General features: G+C 35.0%; 1 long non-coding RNA gene across 2 annotated transcripts; it reads left to right on the top strand.

The window, feature by feature from the left end:
- The first annotated feature begins 8,949 nt into the window (after positions 1-8,949).
- On the top strand, positions 8,950-10,569 carry LOC142518450 (uncharacterized). Of its 2 annotated transcripts, none has more exons than XR_012813551.1 (3): positions 8,950-9,228; positions 9,307-9,337; positions 10,047-10,569. It is a non-coding gene; the product is annotated as an uncharacterized LOC142518450 (long non-coding RNA). The 2 variants fall into 2 exon arrangements; XR_012813550.1 differs by having other exon boundaries at positions 9,307-9,357.
- Positions 10,570-20,265: the final 9,696 nt, after the last annotated feature.

Here is a 20,265-nt window from a genome sequence, read left to right as displayed (position 1 = left end):
GGACATGCCCAAGCTCCCCAATCCTAGAGTTTACCGTTTTTGAAATCGGTCTGCCTGCTTCCAGATAATGAATACATTCGTCTAGCTCTTGATTTCCCAATTTTTGTGGGCTTGAATTGATCATACAAACTACCAAAGGATCCTCACCAAGTAATTCCTGCAACCCATACTCAACAAACTCGTCAGTAGCATCAATTCTAAAGCAGTCAGATGTATCATTAGGATATTTGATAGATTGAAAAACATTAAACACTACACTCTCATCATTCAATCTCAAAACCAACTCACCCTTGTGTACATCTATCAGAGCCTTCCCAGTGGCTAAAAACGGTCTTCCTAAAATAAGAGGAATCTCACGATCCTCTTCCATATATAACACAACAAAGTCCACTGGGAAAATAAACTTGTCAACCTTCACTAAAACATCTTCTACTACTCCCCTAGGGTATTTAATAGATCTATCGGCCAATTGTAGGGAAATTGTAGTAGGTTTAACTTCACCAATTCCTAGCTTCTCGAAACATGAATAAGGCATTAAATTAATGCTTGCACCCAAATCACATAAATCTTAACCAAAAAATGAATTCCCTATGGTACAAGAATAGAGAAGCTACCTGGATCCTTAGCTTTTGGAGGCAACTTATTTTGTAAAATTGCAGAACATTCCTCCGAAAACTTCTCTGTCTCAAAATCCACTAGTTTCATCTTGTTTGTTAGAATTTCTTTAAGAAATTTTGCATATGAGAGAATTTGAGCTAAAGCCTCTGCAAACGGGATATTTATGTGCAATTTTTTGAAAATTTCAAGATATTTTGAAAATTGAGTATCCAGTTGCAGTTGCAGTTGCTTTGCTATTTGGGGAAACTGGAGTGAATTAATATCAACAGTTGGATTTGAGTTTAGAAGCTTACTTGCTTTCCTTGCGTCCTCGGGCTCTTGCTTGGATGACCCCTTTCCTTTCACATTTTTCTTAACATCAACTATTTCCTGCTTCAAGGAAGATGTCACTGTGACTGCATTGACACCTTTTGGATTCTTTTCCGTGTCACTAGGTAGTGAACCCGGAGCTCGTGTAACCATTTGTGTCGCCAACTGCCCTAGTTGAGTCTCCACTCTTTGCATCATTGCATCATGATTTTGCCATCTCATCTCATTCCCGGCTATGTACTTGGCTAGCATATCCTCAAGATTCGACTTGCTATCTTGTGGCTTGAAACCGGGTGGCATAGAAGGTCCAGTACCTTGCGGAGTTTTAGGTGGTTGCTGAGGAGGCTTTTGTTGTGTAGGATGCTGTGGAGGATTGAATATGGTTGCTCAACAGTATTTTCTGACTGCCTCCACCCAAAATTCGGATGATTTCTCCAGCCCGGATTATATGAGAAACTATATGGATTATATTGTTGTCGACCCTGATTTCCCACATAATTCACTGAGTCCCCTCCAAAACACTGTATTCCCTCACAAGACATATCTAACATGAATGGAATTTCATTAGATGATCCACCAACTACCTCAGTATTTCCCTGAATTTGATTCACTGGCTTGACTGGTAATGATTTATTTGCTTGCAACTATGCCATCTGATGTATCAATCCATCAAGCTTTGATGTGATCGCTGTCAAAGCATCCATCTCAAGGAATCCGACTTTCTTCTCCCTTCGATTGTCTTGCCAGCCCACATTGCTTTCTGCCATATTTGATATGATTTCAAGCGCTGCGGTTGGCATTTTCCTGTAAAAGCTACCGTTGGCTGCTTGCATCAAGCATAGATCGCACAGATGGGTCCACCCCGTAGTAGAACGTCTCAACCTGCTGGCCTATCGAAAAACCATGTCTCGGGCACATTCACAACATCTTTTAAACCTTGCCCATGCTGAATTAACTGACTCCCCATCTCTCTAGTCTAAATGATGTGATTTCATTTCTCAACTGTGTAATCTTGGTTGGGGGAAAATACCTGTGCATGAATACTTCGACTAACTCATCCCATGTAGTAATAGAAGCAGCGGGAAGGTCTCGAAGCCAATCCATAGCTTCTCCTTGCAGGGAGAATGGAAACAGTCTGAGTTAAATGGCATCAGTACTCACCCCATTTCACTTGATTGTATCACAGATTGACAGAAAGTTCTCCAGATGTGCATTGGGATCTTCAGATGGTGATCCTCCAAATTTGACTTGGAGTTGAATCATCTGGATGACGGCCGGCTTTAGTTCGAATGTATTCGCCTGAATTGTAGGGCGGATAATACTAGAACCATATCCTCCAAACGCTGGCCGATGAAGCTCCATTAAAGTACAATTATCCTCTTCCCCGGCCATATCTTTAAATTCTGGTTTAAATTCGATTTCAGATTCCTCCTCAGATTCGAATTCAAGGGCCAAGTTGTTGTTCTTTCGAGCTCTACGGATGCGGCGGAGAGTGCTTTCAATCTCTAGATCAAGTGACACTAGATTTTCAACCCCTTGAGCATGGCTCATATAACACGAGCTAGACTCCTGCAATCAGAATTCAAGTGCACAATTCAAGCTCCAAAGAAAACAAAAAAATTTGAAATAAAATTAATTAAAATTCTCAAAATTTAAAAATTAACAAAAAGAATTAATAAATAAATGCCTAGTCTCAAATAAATAATTTATCCTAATTTTAAACAAATAGTCCCCGGCAACGGCGCCAAAAACTTGACCGACGATTTCGGTCGAGAAAAATTCTAGCAAGCGGACTAGGTCAAGTTATAGTAATTGGACGAAAAGTCCAAGTATCGATCCCACAGAGACTATTATTTAAATACTAAGATTTAAATTACTCGATTTAATCTAGGCAAATAATAATAACAATAATAACTGATTTGATGATAATTTAAACTAGTGAAATTAAATTAAATTATGCTAAATTATTAACTGCCCTCGACTTTGCAGGACATGATGAAACTTGGGATATTTTCAAATTTAATAAAATGATCGGGAACACACAACGGTCCAAACTTTGATTATTATCATGCATTGGAATTAATCAACCACAAATTATTCGATGCCACGATAAAATTCCCTGAATTAACTATAAATCTATTTCTAGAATTTATAATCCTATTTTCATTTAACAGTCCAATTATTTCTAATTGAATTTAATCAAACAAAAACGCATTATTCAACGATGGAATCACAACTGTCGCCTAAAATCGCACATTGAAACCGAATACTATTTCTACTCGATTTAACCGTGTGTTGATTGATATTTTTGAAGCTAAATTTAATCTATTCTCTTTTGAGTCAAGATCAAACAACAAACATGCAAGTAATTGGCCAGATTAAAAGCACGAAAATTATGCCAACATTAATCAATAACATAAAATTAATTCATAAATCAAATAATCCAATGAACGAACAAAATCAATAGTTTGTCCCTATTGGGTCCCGATCACAAGAAAAATTACTCCATAAATTCAAGACTAGAAGAAAATCAAATATTCAAATTCATGAATGAAAATAAGAAAACGAGAGAAGAGCAAATCTCAGTAATGGTGCGAGGATCTTGCGTATAAATTGCGCGGTTTTTTTTCTCTCGTTCTTTCAAGCCGTCGCCGTCTTCCAAGGTCCAAAAGTTCTCTCTTTCTGAATGAATAATACGTCCCCTAAGGCCGTCTAGGTTTTCCTCCTTTTATTTTCTTTTCAAATCTCCATCGAATCTGCGCAAAATTTTGAATATGATATCACTTACACGGACCCCGTGCATGTCTCTGGATTGGGGTCCGTGTAGACTCGATTAAATTTTCTCTCCGGGAAACAGTGGACACGGACCCCGTGTAGGGATCCGAGTAAAGGTCCATGTTGGTGCGCAAATTGTCTTCTCAAGGCCGATGCTGAACACGGGGTCCGGAACAAGGTTCGTCTACGAACGCTAATTTCCTTCTCGTATATTGCTGGACACAGACCCCGTGTAGGGGTCCGTTGGTGTGCTCGTGAATTTCCTCCCTTGGGATTTTTAGGACACAGACCCATACACGGGTCCGTTCATAGGTCCGGGTGCTCTCTTTGTGCCATTTTCCTATTTTTTCGGGTATTTCTGACATGGCATTGCGAAGCTTGACTTTTCTTTCTTTTCTTTGGCTTTTATCATCTTTTGGTCAAACCTGCAAACAGCAATAATAACACGAAGTAAGTGCAAAACTCGAATAAGAACGCCAGATAAGAACGAATACGACAAAATAAAGTCTTTAAAACGCTATAAAATTCGTGCTTATCAGGCAGTCGAAAAGTCGAGACATAAAGTCCAAGAAATGAATTCAAGATGCAACGGATACAATAAATGAGTCTCACTGTACGTTCATTTTTCCTGCCTATATAAAGAGAAGATCAATGAAGACTCAAACAAGAAAGAATACCACAAGAAGAAGCTGAAGAATAAGAACGAGATTCAATACAACAAGCTTCTTCAAGAGATAAAAGAAAGGGCACACATTGCATATCTGCTTTCAGAAGCATTCAGCTCAGAGGGACACTTTAACTTGTTATCTGCTTAGTTTAGAAGTCATTTTCCCTCAGTGTGTGAGAACATCCTTGTTTAGTTCTTACACACAAATTCTCTTAACCACTCAAATACAATCTTGCACAAAGACGTTAAACTTGTGTATGTAGTCTTTGCCACATAGACGTTAAAAAAGTGTTGGCTGGAAGGTGCTGCCTTCAGTCGTTGCTAGGAGTTCAGTTTAGGCAATAGTGCAAGTCTTAGCTGAGTGGATTTATAAAAAGAGTTGTATAAATCAAAGTCTTTTAGTGGATCCTACCCGAGGCGGTAGAAGGGGTGACGCAGGAGTAGTTGAAGTCTCCAAACATCGATAAACATATCTTGTGTATTTAACTGATTAACTATTGTTTTCAAACTGTTTGGATCAGTAGGAGTATCCGTCAGTTCAGTTGTCACCATAAATGAACTGATTAATGCAAAAACTAATATACCCTTTTTTGTTATTTAGTTTACCTAAGTTAAAACGTTTTCTAATATAACAGTTTTCTTCACGAAGGATTACTTCGAGTTTCTTCCGCTTAGTTTTTAACGAAACTCGATTTAATTCATCGGTGTTAATATTCTTAGAACACGAGCTATTGCAGCTAATTGGATAATATTTTGTTTGAAGCATCCAAAAGATGCTCAGCAAACGATCTTCACTTAACAACACCTAACCATATCCCTATACAACGCAATTCAAACCATTTAAGACCATTGAAATATCTTAGAATATCTACTGAATTTTCTGCACAAATTGATCAAATCCTAGCTTATCATACCATGGGTTCCTTCAAGCCTAGGTCCTAATCATCGTGTCCAGACCCTAACCAACCATCTGAGGACCTAGAACACACCCTACAAAAGCTTTTGGACCAACCATAATGCTCCATGCACGGGGACATGCATGGTGCAATCCAAGCACACCCGTGCAAGGCTAGATTGAGCCCTAGCCATGCGCCTACCTTCCTCGACCCACCAGCCATCCTTGGACCACCATGGATCGTGTCTAGGACCCTCATGAGCTCAGCCCCTCACCTGGAAAGCAGCCTCTGCACAACCACTTATCTATTTACTTCCCAAAAGTCGTGCCCTAGCCTTATGAACCCAAATTTTCTATCATATTTTCCCTTCACACTCCAACCCTTGTACAGCCCCATCTTGGGCTCCTAAACCCTCTGAAATTTATATCTTCTAATGGCCCTACCATGACAGCCCCTTTGTCAATTAATAACATGAAGAATTATGCAAGAAAAAACATTATTTTCCATGTATATGCCATAAAAACAGAAATAATTGAAAGAGCATCATCTTTTTCATGCATAGATGATTAAACACAAATAATATGGCATGAACGATGAGTGAAGGAAGATTAAGGCGTGCCTTTGCGTATTTCACGCACGAAAGACAATCCTTGGCGCGAGGGACGTTGCTGAGAGACGGGGGAGGAAGCTTGCTGAAATTTCCCTTCAACTTCACGTGGCTTTGCCTCAAAAAAACGCGCGTGTGTGTGTGCTGCTGATGGAGAGAGCAAAAGCCCTAGGTTTCTAGTGTTTTAAACATGTGGTTGAAGTGTTTTGTGGTTTAAAAACTCCATAATTTGATATAAATAATTGGATAGGATTTTAGGTCCAATAACCTTATTATAATAAGCCCGTTAAGCCCATTATAGTGTAGGTAAAATATTTGTTTAGGAAAGTTATCGAAAATATTAGCCGAGTTCCCAAAAATTTCTTATTTTCGTCAAAAAACAATTACCGGAATTAAAATATGACTCGACGTGTAAAAACATCTCAAAAGCATCATTTTCAAAAATATCATATATAAAATATATATTAAATAATTTAAATAATCATTTAATAAAAATATTTTCCTTTTATGGTCACCGGTCTCCGTTTCTCGATCGCGTCTCGAATAACTTTTAAAAATACAGTTTTATGCATCCTAATAGAAAACTCTATTTTAAACATGTAAACATGCCTACCACATTTAATAAATATAATTAAAATAATTTATTTAAGTATTTTCTATTTTTCTTAGATTTGCATACAGTTGAATTATGTTATCGTACTTTGAACTTTACAATTTTAGTGTTGATAATTAATTTACAATTACACATGAATAATGTTTTTAAGAATGTACAGATTAAGATGCAATAGTTAAAAATTAAAGTAAATTATCTATTTCTATTGCACGGCAGAAATCAATATGTATACAATAAAACATTTATAAATTATAATTGATAAACAAATAACCTCACTAACATAATATTTTTTCTTGCTCCATTTGAGTCAGCTTGCTAAATCAATAATTTTGATCGTTATACCATAATAATTTTTTTGGAAGATTATTATATAAATCTATAATAATTCTCTAAATTATAAATATAACTAGGAAAATTTAGGTAAAATATGATTCATATTTTTATTTTTCTTGAAATTTAAATCCATTTGGATTCATCTCAACAATTTTTCCATTAAAATCAAAAGCTCTGATATTGTGTTTTTTACTTGCAATAAAAAATTGTGAGGAGTTACTATTATTGTTATTATTTTGATGACGTCGAAATCTATAACCGCTACTTTTCTGTGCGAATTAGGTAAACATTTGGGCTAACACAATATAATAACCAGATAAACAACACTGGGTAAGTCGTGTACGACAGGATCTCCCGAGAAGGTGGTGTGAAGAATCAAACTTCTAACCATTAGTTAAACGTTCACCTACTTCAATCAACTCAGACACCATCTTAGGAGCGTGAATAATTATTTTTGTTATGAGTTCTTCCTTCCGCATAATTCGTTTTTGAGGTAGCTGAATTTATGAATTTATTTGATTAGTCAATACAATATGATATTAATTAATTACTAAATAACTAAAATTACTTCGTAAAACCCGCAAATTTTCAAACTCGATATTTTTAAATACATGATATTTTACTGGATAAGTTTTCATGTTTGGGATTTTGTCTAAGATTCGAAACTTCAACAGATAAATACATTAATTTCGAAATTGGTGTCCATTAATAAAGATATATATTTCGAGATAAATTATTTACAAGATAAAGAGACCGTGATCAGAATTTTGAAATTTGAGTACAAGATGTATAATTCAAGATGAATTATTTACTAGATAAGAAGATCCCGATCTTATTTATCCACAACCAAAATTTAAATTTCTGGATCAAAATCTATCTCGATCTATATTCAAAATTTAAATATGAATATGATATATTTATTTAAATGTCCACTCCAGCTATAAATACACATTCATGTCATTCTCAAAAATTTGCTAATCTCCAACACCTTAAATTCGAGATTAGTATCATCAAGGTTCTGCATCATTTTCGAAGAATTTTCAAGGCAAAGTTATGTCAAGTTTGAGAAGTTATTTTCATCGCTCTAGCACTCAAAATCTAATCTCTACCTTCAAAATAGATGAACCTATGTTCGTAACATCATATCCAGAAATTCAGCAACATCCAACGATTTTTTTTAAAATTTTTTGTATATAGACTCCACAAAAAAACTTCTCAGATTGTAGTTGAAAATGACATATCTATTGTTTTCGTCCATAAACTTGTCCAAATGAATCCCAAACCCGATGTTCAGCGTTCACGATATAGTTAACTCCTTTGTGAACATGTTTTCCAAATATAAGCTCGATCTAACTGTTCAATTTGGCACAAACGCTCCTGCAAATTTATTGAAATTCAGGTTATTAATTTCAGCTAGTTCTTTACACGTTTTGAGAATCACTACAAAAAAAGGCAAAAGACAACGGTCAAAAACCGTTGTCGTAGATCAAATAAAACTGTTATTAAAGCCCATGTGGTTAAAGGGTGCGCTCAAAGACAACAATGAAAAACCGTTGTCGTAGACGTCAAAGACGATAGTGGAAAACCGTTGTCGTAGGTCTTGTAAAACCGTTGTTAAAGGCCCTGTGGTTAAATGGTGCGTTCAAAGACAACGGTGAAAAACCGTTGTTGTAGACGTCTAAAGACGATGGTGAAAAACCATTGTCGTAGCATTGAAAAATCGTTGTTAAACTAAATTTTGCGACGATTTTTCTAAAATAAACCGTTACGGTTTTTATAAAACCATTGCTATTAGCGACTGTTTTTCATATGATTTCCGTCGCAAACTAGCGACGGTTACTCATTTTCTGTCGCTAGTTAGCGACGGTGTTTAATATGCTTTTCGTCATTAATTAGCGACCGTTTTTCATATGATTTCTGTCGCTATATTTTTCCGTAAAATAAAAAAAAATTACTGTTATAATTTAATAAACCTAACAAAAAAACCTTACAATCTTACTAAATTATTATTCTTTTACTATTTCATTAAAGTTAAACACCTAATACTAACTGAGTGGTGTCTTGGTCTGTTTTATGAACTGCATGTATTACCCTTCACTCACATGACGTTGTTAGGGTTCCCACCAAATCAGACACTTTCTTCCCTCGCAAACCAAGAGCCGCATAAAATCAAAACGTGATTTCCCATTTCTCCTCTTCTTCAATTCCTTCTCTCACTACAAAAAATCAGAACTATCGAAGTCAATTATATGATCGTCAATGGCAGATCCCCGAAGAGTGAATGATCGGTGATTGTAGACCGCTGCAACATACGGTTGGTTTGGATCTGAACTTGGTTCATGTTCAAAAGAATCGGCTGACGATTGTGGATTGTGGGCCCAAGGAGGGGGCAATTTCTCCTGAAGCTGAGGTATACATTTGTAAACATACTGAAAGGTATTGAATTCAATTTTTTTCCCAATTTGGATTGAATGGTTGGTTATTGTAGGATGGAAATTATTGGCGACTGCTCGAGTAATGTATGTGAAGATTTACATGGGTTTGATTCGCGATCATCGTCTATTTATTTTTTTTTATATTTTTTCTCCCTAAACAATTACACGTTTAATTCAAATGGAAATGTTGTCTGGATTATATATATATATATATATATATATATATATATATATATCAATGGACATCATTTGTATGGTTTTTTAGTGATTTCTTTGTTGATTTAGATGATCCAATTTCCGAATTTCCATCTGAATGATTCAATATCGAATTCGTAATTTATCTCACTTATTTGTTGGTAAAGAATGACAAATAGAGCCATAAAATGAGATCCGAAATTTATTCTAATTTTCTGCAATATTTTGTTCGAAAAATAATTAAACTATATTATCACCTTATAATTTTTTGATATATATATATATATATATTTTGAATTAAAATTAAAAATGAGTTTCTTAGAAAAATTTCTCCAGTATCTTTCCTTAGATAACTTGGCTCATATATGGCTCTGTTCATTGAAGAGCAACGGGTTCTATAGAATCATTTTACTTATGGTGGATGATATTATGTTGGGGGAGAGAGTAATTAACTAAATGTACATAACAATCATGTAATTTGGTGGGTATCTTTTCACTTTATTTCTTGATCTCCTTCAGTTCTAAATTGAATAATTTAGATTCACTTTCAAAACTTTTATTGTGATTAAATTTGTTTTACTTATGAGTTTGAATGCAGATGGTTCCTCAAACGGATAATTTGTGGTTTGCTTAACTTTTAACACTACGGGTGACACTCTGTTCGATAATTGAGGTTGGTTTTACATTTATTTTATTGTTTTCTTATTTTGAAATCCAAGTTTATGCTCGATGAATAAAACATTGCTTTTCCCACATCATTTATTTTTTGTATTGTAAAGATATTTTTAAGTTTGATGTAATCGTAATTTAATCATCAAGTTTTATTTGCACCATTATTCATTGCTCTTAAATGTTTGATAAAATGTGCAAAAATAGTCTGTTTGAATCATTGGTAGTGTATTTGTTAATTTCAACAGAATGGTATCAACTTCGAATTTTTGATTCCGTTTGTATTGTGTTAAGTTAGATTTTATAGTTTCCAAGTGTCAAGGATTGATCAAACCGAAGATAGACTATAGCAAGGAAGAAAAGAATAAGAACAAGAGAAAAATTATATTGTTATACATCTAAATTCTGCTCATTTAGGCTTCACAAACTTAAATGAAAAATTAGAAAATTTGTCGTGTAACGCCACGAAAATTTAAAGGTTCACGTAAACCACATGCATGCAATTATTAAATTCTCTTGTATTTTAGTTAATTGTTTTAATTGCATTAAATTAATTATGTTGTGCATATTTGTATGTTTAAAATATATTTTTCTTCATGGTTGCATTAAAATGTATTTTAAAAGGAATATTCAAGTGACGATCGAGGAACGGGGACCGAGGGCTGAAGAAAACGTAAAATATTTTTTAAATAATTATTTTTAATTATTTAAAAGATGGTCGATGCTTTTAAGTATTTTTGAAAATAAAGGGTTTTGAAGCAATTTTATACGCCGGGACGAAAATTTTATCGGTGTTAGTTTTCAACTAAAATACGAACTTTTTGGCAACGCGGCTAATAAATTCACATATTTAATTAATCAAAACTTTGGTTAATATTTTATTAAATCCTAATTTAACTAATGAGCTTGAATTTTGGGGCTTAATAGGCCTAAAGCCTACTTAGTGGTTAGATTAGTATTTAAAGTGCAAAGAATCACAAAACCCTTCACTTTTTCATCAAAGAACTCACGCCTCCCCACTCCCAAAATTCTGAAAAACCCTCTCCCAACTACAACACACACAGCACTTCACTTTAAGTTTTGGAAGAGAGAATTCGAAGGGTTCAAAGGAAACAAGTCAAAGGTTTCGACCCGTTCTTCGTCGTCAACGATTATTCGAGCGTATAATACGCAAAGGCACGCCTTAATCTCCTTTTCTCATCCGTTACATCATAGTATTTTTTTATGCATGAAAAACATGAAAAAACAAGTGTCACTTTTATGTATTTTCGTTTTTGATCCTAATATGAATTGTTAAGCAAAGTTTTTGATTCCTAAATCATGTGTGGGTATTGTTTAAGGGCTGCCATGACATAGGTATGATTGAGGGAGGGTTTTGCATGTTCTAGACACACCCACACGCACACTTAACATCACAGAACTCGGCTGGTGCATGAACCAATTAACGTACTACTGCTGTCAAGAGGGGAGGGATTCGGGTTCTTCAAGTTGCAGGGTCTGGGACTTGGTTGGCTTGTCCAGGGGCTAGCCAAGGGTACGGGTGAGTCAAGGGGAGAGTCCTAGCCATGCTAGGACTCGGTCTGGAAGGGCAGGGAGGAGTCCTTGCAAGCAAGGACTCCCACCCGAGAAGCTGCACCTTGAGGTGCAGACTTCGTGCGATCAGTATAGGATAGGGGCTCGGTCCAGTGCTTGTGGGCTGGGCTAGGGTGACTCATTAGGGTCCTAGGAAGAAGCACTAGGGGTTGGCTCGGGTGCTGGGTAGACGGCTAGAGCCTTAGGTGCATGAAACTAGAGTCCTAGTATGTTAAGGACTCTCGGCCAGCTATGGGTCTCATGGGAGGGCTTTGTTTTTGGGTTTTGGGGTGGATTCTTGGTAAAATTAGAGTCTAGTAGGGTACTTTGGCATGTTGGGCAAGTTTTGGCTTGATATTGTTCGGGGGTAACTCGTGAAAATAGAGAGTTGGCTCGGGGACGAAGTTTAGGTGTCAAATAGGGTATTTAAAAGAAGAAAAAAATTGGAAAACGGCTCACGGGGGTCGAGTCATGATCCATAAGGGCTAAAATAATATAAAAAGACTAAATTTAGAATTTAGGAATTTTATATTAAAGTTTGGTATTTTTCGGGATTAAAACACCGTCAAAATAATTAAGAAAAGATAATTGGAAAAAGTCTAACATTTAAGCCAAATAAAATTATGGAAAAATTCACGTAAGCTTAAATAATTATTTGGGACATGTTAGAGTCATGAAATCAAGAAAAAAGTCGAAAACGTAAAATGTCGAGTCCAGGGGTAAAACGGTCTTTTTACACCTAGAAATTAGTAAAGGTCATGGCAGTGCTCTGAATGCTATTTTTATGAAAATATGATTATTTTTAAATGTTTATGAATTGTTCATGATTAAATGATGATTGTTAAATGTCTAAGGGATTTTTATGATTTAAGAAGACATTTAAAATACATGTTGCATGCTTGGTTTCAAAAATGAAAAACGTAATGATATTCATGATTTTTCTAAAGTGATGTGAATGAAAAATGTTGAAGGATGTGAAATAATTGTGACTAATTCGTTAATGTTGGCGACGTCGTTAGGGTTATGGTCCCAGTGGGAGCCCGACGATCGTGTTTCCATCATTGCGAATATGTGGTAACGGATATGTGATAACGGTTTTGTGGTAACGGAAGAATGGGAATATCGTGAGGGGAAAAGGCCCCAGAGGGAGCCCATTTATGGGAAAAGGCCCCAGAGGGAGCCCCGACGATCGTTTTTCTATTCGAATCATGATAGGCCAGGGCCCAGTTGACCGGTGAGAGTGTTGCTGGTGTCCCCCGCCGCCCAGTACTGTGGTTTTATGTAGATGGATCCATCGACCCTCATGAGCATGATCAGGAAAGTCACAATTAACGATCTGAATTCAACAAAAGGAAAAAGGAAAAGGAAAAGGAAAAGGAAAAATGTTTATGATCATGAAAAATGTTTTATGTCATGTCATGTTGAGGAAAAGAGAAAATGTTAAGGTTTATGATTGCATGTCATGAAAAAGTATTTTATGAAAATGTTTATGTTTAAAGTTTTATGCATCATGAAAATATTTACAAAAATGTTTATGTTTATGCATCTTCATGAAAATGATATTTTAAGTACAAATATTTTTCACCGTTATATGTTGACTGTATTACGTATTACTCGTTATCAAGATTATGGTGTGTTGAGTTTTTAGACTCACTAGGTGTGATGGATGCAGGTGGTATTGAGGGAGGACTTGATGGGTGATTTGACTTGACTGAAGGAGCACACAACCCGAGGACCAGCGCTACATTCTCCGCATTATGCTTTATGATTTTATTTAAAGATTTTAAGACTATTTACTTATGCTTTTGAGAGATTTTGAGAGGTTTAGTATGGGCTTTACTTTTCAAATTTATTGCTTTTTAGGTTTGGTAATCATGCGAAGATTTTATTTTATGACCATTGCACTTGATTTTTAAAATGCTAGATGGTTGGTATTTTATTTTAGGGGTTAAAATATTTTATAAAAATATTTTAGTGAAAGCCGAAAATTTTAGAGAAAGGATAAAAAAAAATTTCTAGTACTTTTAAAGCAATAAAAAGAGCAGGACGTTTCATGTCGTGTCAAGGATTAACATTGATCCTGAGGGTCAGTAGGTAAGGATACATAAATACTACTATATTTTCCTCGCGCTACATGAGTATAGTCATGCTTCATTGATTGGTATTCTCCATCATTTAGTCCAAGACAAAAACTTGTGTGAGACGGCCTCACGGGTCGTATTTTGTGAGACGGATCTCTTATTTGGGTCATCCATGAAAAATATTACTTTTTATGCTAAGAGTATTACTTTTTATTGTGAATATTGGTAAGGTTGACCCGTCTCACAATGAGACCGTCTCACAAGAGACCGTCTCTCAAGAGACCTACTCTTAGTCCAAAGGCTTCAGCTTCAATATTTGCTGCCTGGAAAAGTTAATTGTGAGAATGGCTTCTTCTTGAATCCAAATCAAAAGTTAATTTTTGGTTATCGAGCTTGGTGTTTTTTGTATTCATGGAGACCTCTTATTCAATTCTAGCTGAAAGTGAGGGAGGATGGTCATTATTTTATTCATTAATTTTTTTATGTTATTAAATGTTCAATTTCAATCATCTCTCAATTTTCTCAACTCATCTAACTTTATTGACCTTTATTTTTAAAAAAAAAAACCAGTTTCCACATGTTGATGACAACCTTTGTTTTTTTTAAAAAAATTCAGTTTCCACATGTTAGTGACAACCTTTAGTTTTTAAATAATTTCATTCCAACGCTTTATAATTGTTTGTTATTGTTTTATGTTAGGATTTGAGTTCTGGTGAGACTTTTTGTTATCAAATATTCCAGTTCATAATTCTTGGAAACATTACAATAGGTCAAATGTATTGAAAAAATTCATTGTTATTCTGTCACTTGAATCTGAAGAAAAAGATTTACATTGTCTTCAAGTTTTGTTAAGAGAAAATTTTGGTTTTGAATTGGATGCAATGTTTTTATGTCACCTCATGTTGATTTGTTCTTCAAACGAGATAATAGAGTTTTCTGGTTTTGTATAAACGTACTTGGAATTTTTTGTGCTCATGAAAATATAATAGATTGTTCTATTTATTTTGTATTTTTATGTTGTCATACATATTTTATTCGATAAAATGAATATTTTTTTATTATGCTAACTCAGAGTGTCTGTAGCTTATGCATAAAATGATTAAAGATAACTATAACTTGAATTGTTTTTTGTTTTATTTATTAGCTGAATTGGAAGACAAATTTTAGGTTTTTATATTGAATAATTTTTTTATTGATGATATTCTCATATTTTTTGGACAATCTTTTGAATATTTGTCTACTTCTTTTACATTGAAGTTTATCATTATTTCACATGAGATGATATTACTGCTTCAAAAGAATATTATCTTTATGATCAACACCTATATCATGTGAAGTAACAAATTGAGTTTGACATATTTATTTAAACTTTGGAATCCCTTACCTTTTATGGATCAATTACAAAATATTTTGGTGTAATGGTGTGGTAATATCATGAATGTTTAACATATTAGCCACATATATTCATGACACATGCAACACGTGTGCCTCGGTGGTTAATATTTATAATTTTACAATTAGAATTGAAAATAGTTTTTTTTGAAACAAGAAAATAGTTGAAGAGAGAAGAATTTGTTGTGGGAAGAAATAATTAAGGATGCAGATATTTATAGGCAATTTGCTATTAGCGACAGTTTTTGAATAAACCGTCGCTAAAAGCGACGGATAAAATAAAACCGTCGCATAGGACAACGGTTTTAGAAAAACCGTTGTCGTAGACACATAAAAAACAACGATTTTTTTAAAAACCGTTGTCTATCAGCGGGTTTTTTAGGATACGACAATGGTTTTTGTTAAAACCGTTGTTAAAAGAAAAAATACAATGATTTTATTATAAACCGTTGTCGTATGAATATTGTTGATTTGTATTTTTCTTGTAGAGAATCTTTCGATAAGTGGGCTTTTGTATTATATATTTTTTCGTAAATGAGCTTGTGTTTTAAATTAATTCATATGTTAATTGTTTCAGTTTTAGAAAGTTCCGCTCGACCATGATTTCTTTGTTCATGACATAATTCCTTCACGATTTGTCAAAATCTACGTTCAAACACTGTTAAGATTCGATTGGATATGGGAAAGATTTCTGAATTATGGTCCCTATACAGTAGGATTATAACAATTGTACGGTCTCATTTCTTAGAAGATTAACATATAGGATATGACCTCACTCCTTAAATGATTAACATAGAGGATACTGATATTAAAAAAGCCATGGAAAGGAGATAATTCCAATATTTCCACGTGTCATGATGTATGCTTCATGATTTTTGTTTCATGTTTGAAGTGCACAACGGGCTCATGTTCAAGATATGTTGTGATACATCTTGTTACCTTGTAATTTTTGTAATTATATTGAACGGTCCTCACTCGCTGAGTATTTCCCAAAATACTCATCTTTACTCTCCTTCCTAGATAAGTCGAAGGAACGAGTCGAGGGCGAGGAACAATAATGTTTCTGTGGCTGGTGACAAAGACTAAGGATTGGTTTCACATATTTTATCATGTTATTTCGAGTTTTAATTTAAATGTAAGACGCTTCCGCAAGTTTTATTATTTTTTAGGAATTTTACATTGTAAAAACAATGATATTTATGAAATAAACTTGTTTTGGTTTATACTATACTACGAAACTTGTTGTTTGGTGATTATGTGATTGTTGAACAATGTCGATGTCTATACGCCTCGGTCTTGGGATGTGACAAGTAGTATCAGAGCCTCTAGGTTCATAATTCTACTAGGATTTTGAGGTACAAAATTTGACGACATCAGATTTTGACAAAAGCCCAATGTATTCCTATCCAAAACGACTCAATGAAAAGAAATCACCACTTTGTCGTGAGTTGACTCATGAAATCGCGAAATTTAATCGTTTAGGCATCCGAAATTGGGTGTTTTCCGTTTCAATAAACTTTCGTAAGACTCATAATTTTACATAGGAAACTCGGAAATTTATTTCGTCAATTGTTCTGGAATCCCCTTGACTTTTCTTTCGATCCATATATGAATCTCGAAATTTTATAATTTCGAAAATTTTGGTAAAAATTGAAGGATTCTAAATTAATTAATTGACATATTTCCGTGCTTGTATTCTGATGTCAAACTCGAAATTCCCAATTTTTTGTAAGAATATAAATAAATTAATTGGCATCTTTCTTTGATTGTATTATGAGGTCAAATTCAAAATTCCCTGTTTTTGGAAAAGAAACTTGAGTAATTAATTGACCCATTTCCTTGTTAATTTTCGAAATTTCATCCCTATTTTTCTGGAAGAATCTTGATTAGGTTAATTGACTTCATTCCTTGAATATAAGAATGTAAAATTAGAAATTGAAAATTTGTTTTGGGTAAGAATCTTGATTTATTTAATTGACATCAATATTTGATTATTTCTTATTCAAATTTCGAAAACCCCACTTCTTGGGAAAGATCTTTATTAGTTAATTGACACCCTTCTTTGATGTCAATTCTCCATTTTCGGTAATAACCTTTTTTGATTAATTGACACATTTCTTTGATGTCAATTCTCTATTTTTGGTATGAATCTTGATCGATTAATTGGCATCACTCCTCCTTTATGCCAATTTCAAAGCCAGCTTCTAATTTTTGGCCAAGGATCTTGATTAATTATTTGACAACATCCTTGATAATTTTTGACAAAAATCAAGACTCTCGTCCCTTTGTTCGTAAGAATCCTTCATTAATTACTTATCATATTCTAGCACCTTACCTTATTTAGCTAGATGCACTGCACTACCTTGTATGAATTCGTCCTCCTTGATATATTTACGTGATTCAAATTTTTCATTCACCGCTTGTAATTTCGAGTTCAAAAATTCCTCTTAACTTATTTAGTAGAAACTTTACCTTGTATAGTTAATCCTCCATGCTATATAAGTTGTCCAATGCTTCATTCAACCCTTGCAAGAATTCGAAAGCCTTTCTTACCCACAAGTTCGAAAGTTTCTCTCTCCTCATTCACAAGAGTTTGAGAGCCTTGTTCAATTCGAGATGACACCTTTCTCTCCCCGTACCCATGCACAAGTGGCTATCTGCATGAGCAACTCGCAAAACGTTGGCCGCATCCAAAGGCCGAATGGGAGGAATGACTAAACATGATTGTCCACCAACTGGAGCAAGTGAGATGGGACAACATCTCCTTGCGGGACGACATTGAGGTTAGTCAGTATTAAGAAGGGAGATTGTGCGACGATATCAATCATTACACCACATAATTTACTAAAGAGAACCAACAACTTGGGAAGAACGAAAAAATACTAGACGAAGCTTTTGATTCCATGATAAAATTCTCCGAGGTCAGCTGCCATATGATCAAACAAATCGAGGGCCTTATATCCAAGAAGCATCAAATTCTAGCAGAACATAGGCAGTGTGATCAACAGGCTAAGGTGCGAATCCAACGGGCTGAAGCGCAAGTCCAACAATTGCAAAATATGGTGGAACACCCCAGTGATGAGAATGCCACCTTGAGCCAGATTCTTCAAGAGATGCGATAGGAAGAAGAGCCCGAGGAAGAACCGATAGAGTTAGAGATTGGGGCCGAAACGTTCAAGGCATTAGGTTATAGAAAGATATTAGATTAGACTACGTTGGTTATTCTAGTTCATACCGTCAATTTGATATTTCTTTTTCATTATTTGTTCTGTTTCTCTGCAATTGGCTATGTTGTTTTTTCGAAATCAATAAGGAAGTATTATGTTATCCATTGGTTTCAAATTTCTCGTTCTTAGCCTTGAATTCATCATCAAAACTTTTAGAAACCTATGCTTTGTAGGAAATAGAGGGAGACATTGTAGAATAGATTAAGTTCTCAGACGTCTTTTTAAATAATGATATATGTATCCATTATCTTTTAGCATTCCTTGATTTTATGATTTTTCTTTTGAAAACGGTAAAGAACTCAGTTCATTTTCATATTGGATTCAATTTCTAATTGTTGAGCTTTGAATAGATCAAACTAGAGTCATGCAACTATGAATTATTAAACTTTGGACCATTCAACATTGAATTAACGAACCTTTGAATTCATGAACTAATTTTGTATCTGTATCCTTCAATATTCCTATAAACTTGTGCATTTGTAGGAAATAACAGGTACCATTCTAATCAACAAAATTTCTTCTTATGTATTGTTTGATTTTAGTCACTCATTCCTTCAAATCTTAGAAATTCACTCAAAAATTAGGATTTAAACAGAAAACACTTAGTGCACCATTTAAAGTAGCGAAAACAGCAAGCAAGTTTATCGAAACACACAAGATACATCGAGACTGCAATGTCGGTATCAACGAACAAACGACTAGTGTTGATTTAACTTCAGGCTTCAAATCAAGAAGAAATCCTCTACTACGGCAAAGCCAAGAGTGAAGATCGCTTCTAATTGCTTAAAAAGGAACTTGTTTGCAAAATATTTGAGATTTGCGGGCGTGTTAGGTGCGAAGTTGCACCGATTTGTTTGAAAATGATAAAATTTAACTTCTAAAAACAAGCGAAAGCGAATTCTAAAATGATCGTCGGTTCTAATCTCCTAAAACAACTATCTGCCAAAATGAAGAAAACTATTGGAATTTGAGGAATAAATCCCTGACATTGTTTATATTTTCAATAAACTGTAGGATTTTACAAGACATAGAAATATAAACATAAAGTTGTTGAAATCTAAACGAGAGAATGCTACGCTTAAAAACTAGTGCTTGAAGATTAAATTTTTAGCAGAGAGTATTTTGCAGATTTTTTGCTTAGTTAAGTTGTGTTGTGTCTCTAGTTCTATGTGCCGATGTCTTTTTCTTCTCAGCGCTGTGCCGTTTCTCTCCACTCTCCCATGAGCCCTTGATCTTTCCCACTACCTTCGCACGATCTCCATTTCTTTCCTCCCACGTTGTGATCGGTTTGAATTGATAAGAATTAATCTGTTATGTGCTTATATAATTTAATTGAGCTTCCATAATTATTTAATTTTAGCCCAAACAATTGCCCCCCGCAAGCATTGGCCCATTGGGCCTAAATGCTTGTATGTAAATCAGTTTTAATTCTTTTATTTGGAACGGCCCGTGAGCATTCTCTGTGGAGTGAGTTTGTGATTTTTGGGCCAAGCCCAATTCTTTGTTGGTTTTTCCACTATCCTTTGGACTTCCCTCCCACAGATTCAAATGCAAGACTCACGACCCTCTTTCTTCTTCTCCTTCGCGTTCAAATTCTGCAGCCCGTTCTCTTCTCTTCTTCTCCGCCTCTTCGCTCCCTGCTGCTCTGAAACTCCCTCCCAGGCTGCCGCTGTGATTCAAGTTCCTTCTTCTTTCTTTTGCGGCCTTCGTCTGATTATTCTCTGCTGGCACTGTGGAAGCCCGCAGCTTTGCTAGCTCTACACTTCAACCGCGGCGGCTCTTAAGTTCATTTGCCTCTTTCCTCGGAACTCGCTCGTCCTTCTTTTACCGTCATTTCCTCCACATCGTTGTCGCCCAAAGTCCCTGTATGGCTCAA

The sequence above is a fragment of the Primulina tabacum genome, chromosome 1, assembly GCF_025594145.1.
Source record: "Primulina tabacum isolate GXHZ01 chromosome 1, ASM2559414v2, whole genome shotgun sequence".
Taxonomy (NCBI): domain Eukaryota; kingdom Viridiplantae; phylum Streptophyta; class Magnoliopsida; order Lamiales; family Gesneriaceae; genus Primulina; species Primulina tabacum.
This window is presented reverse-complemented; position numbering and strand designations above follow the sequence as displayed.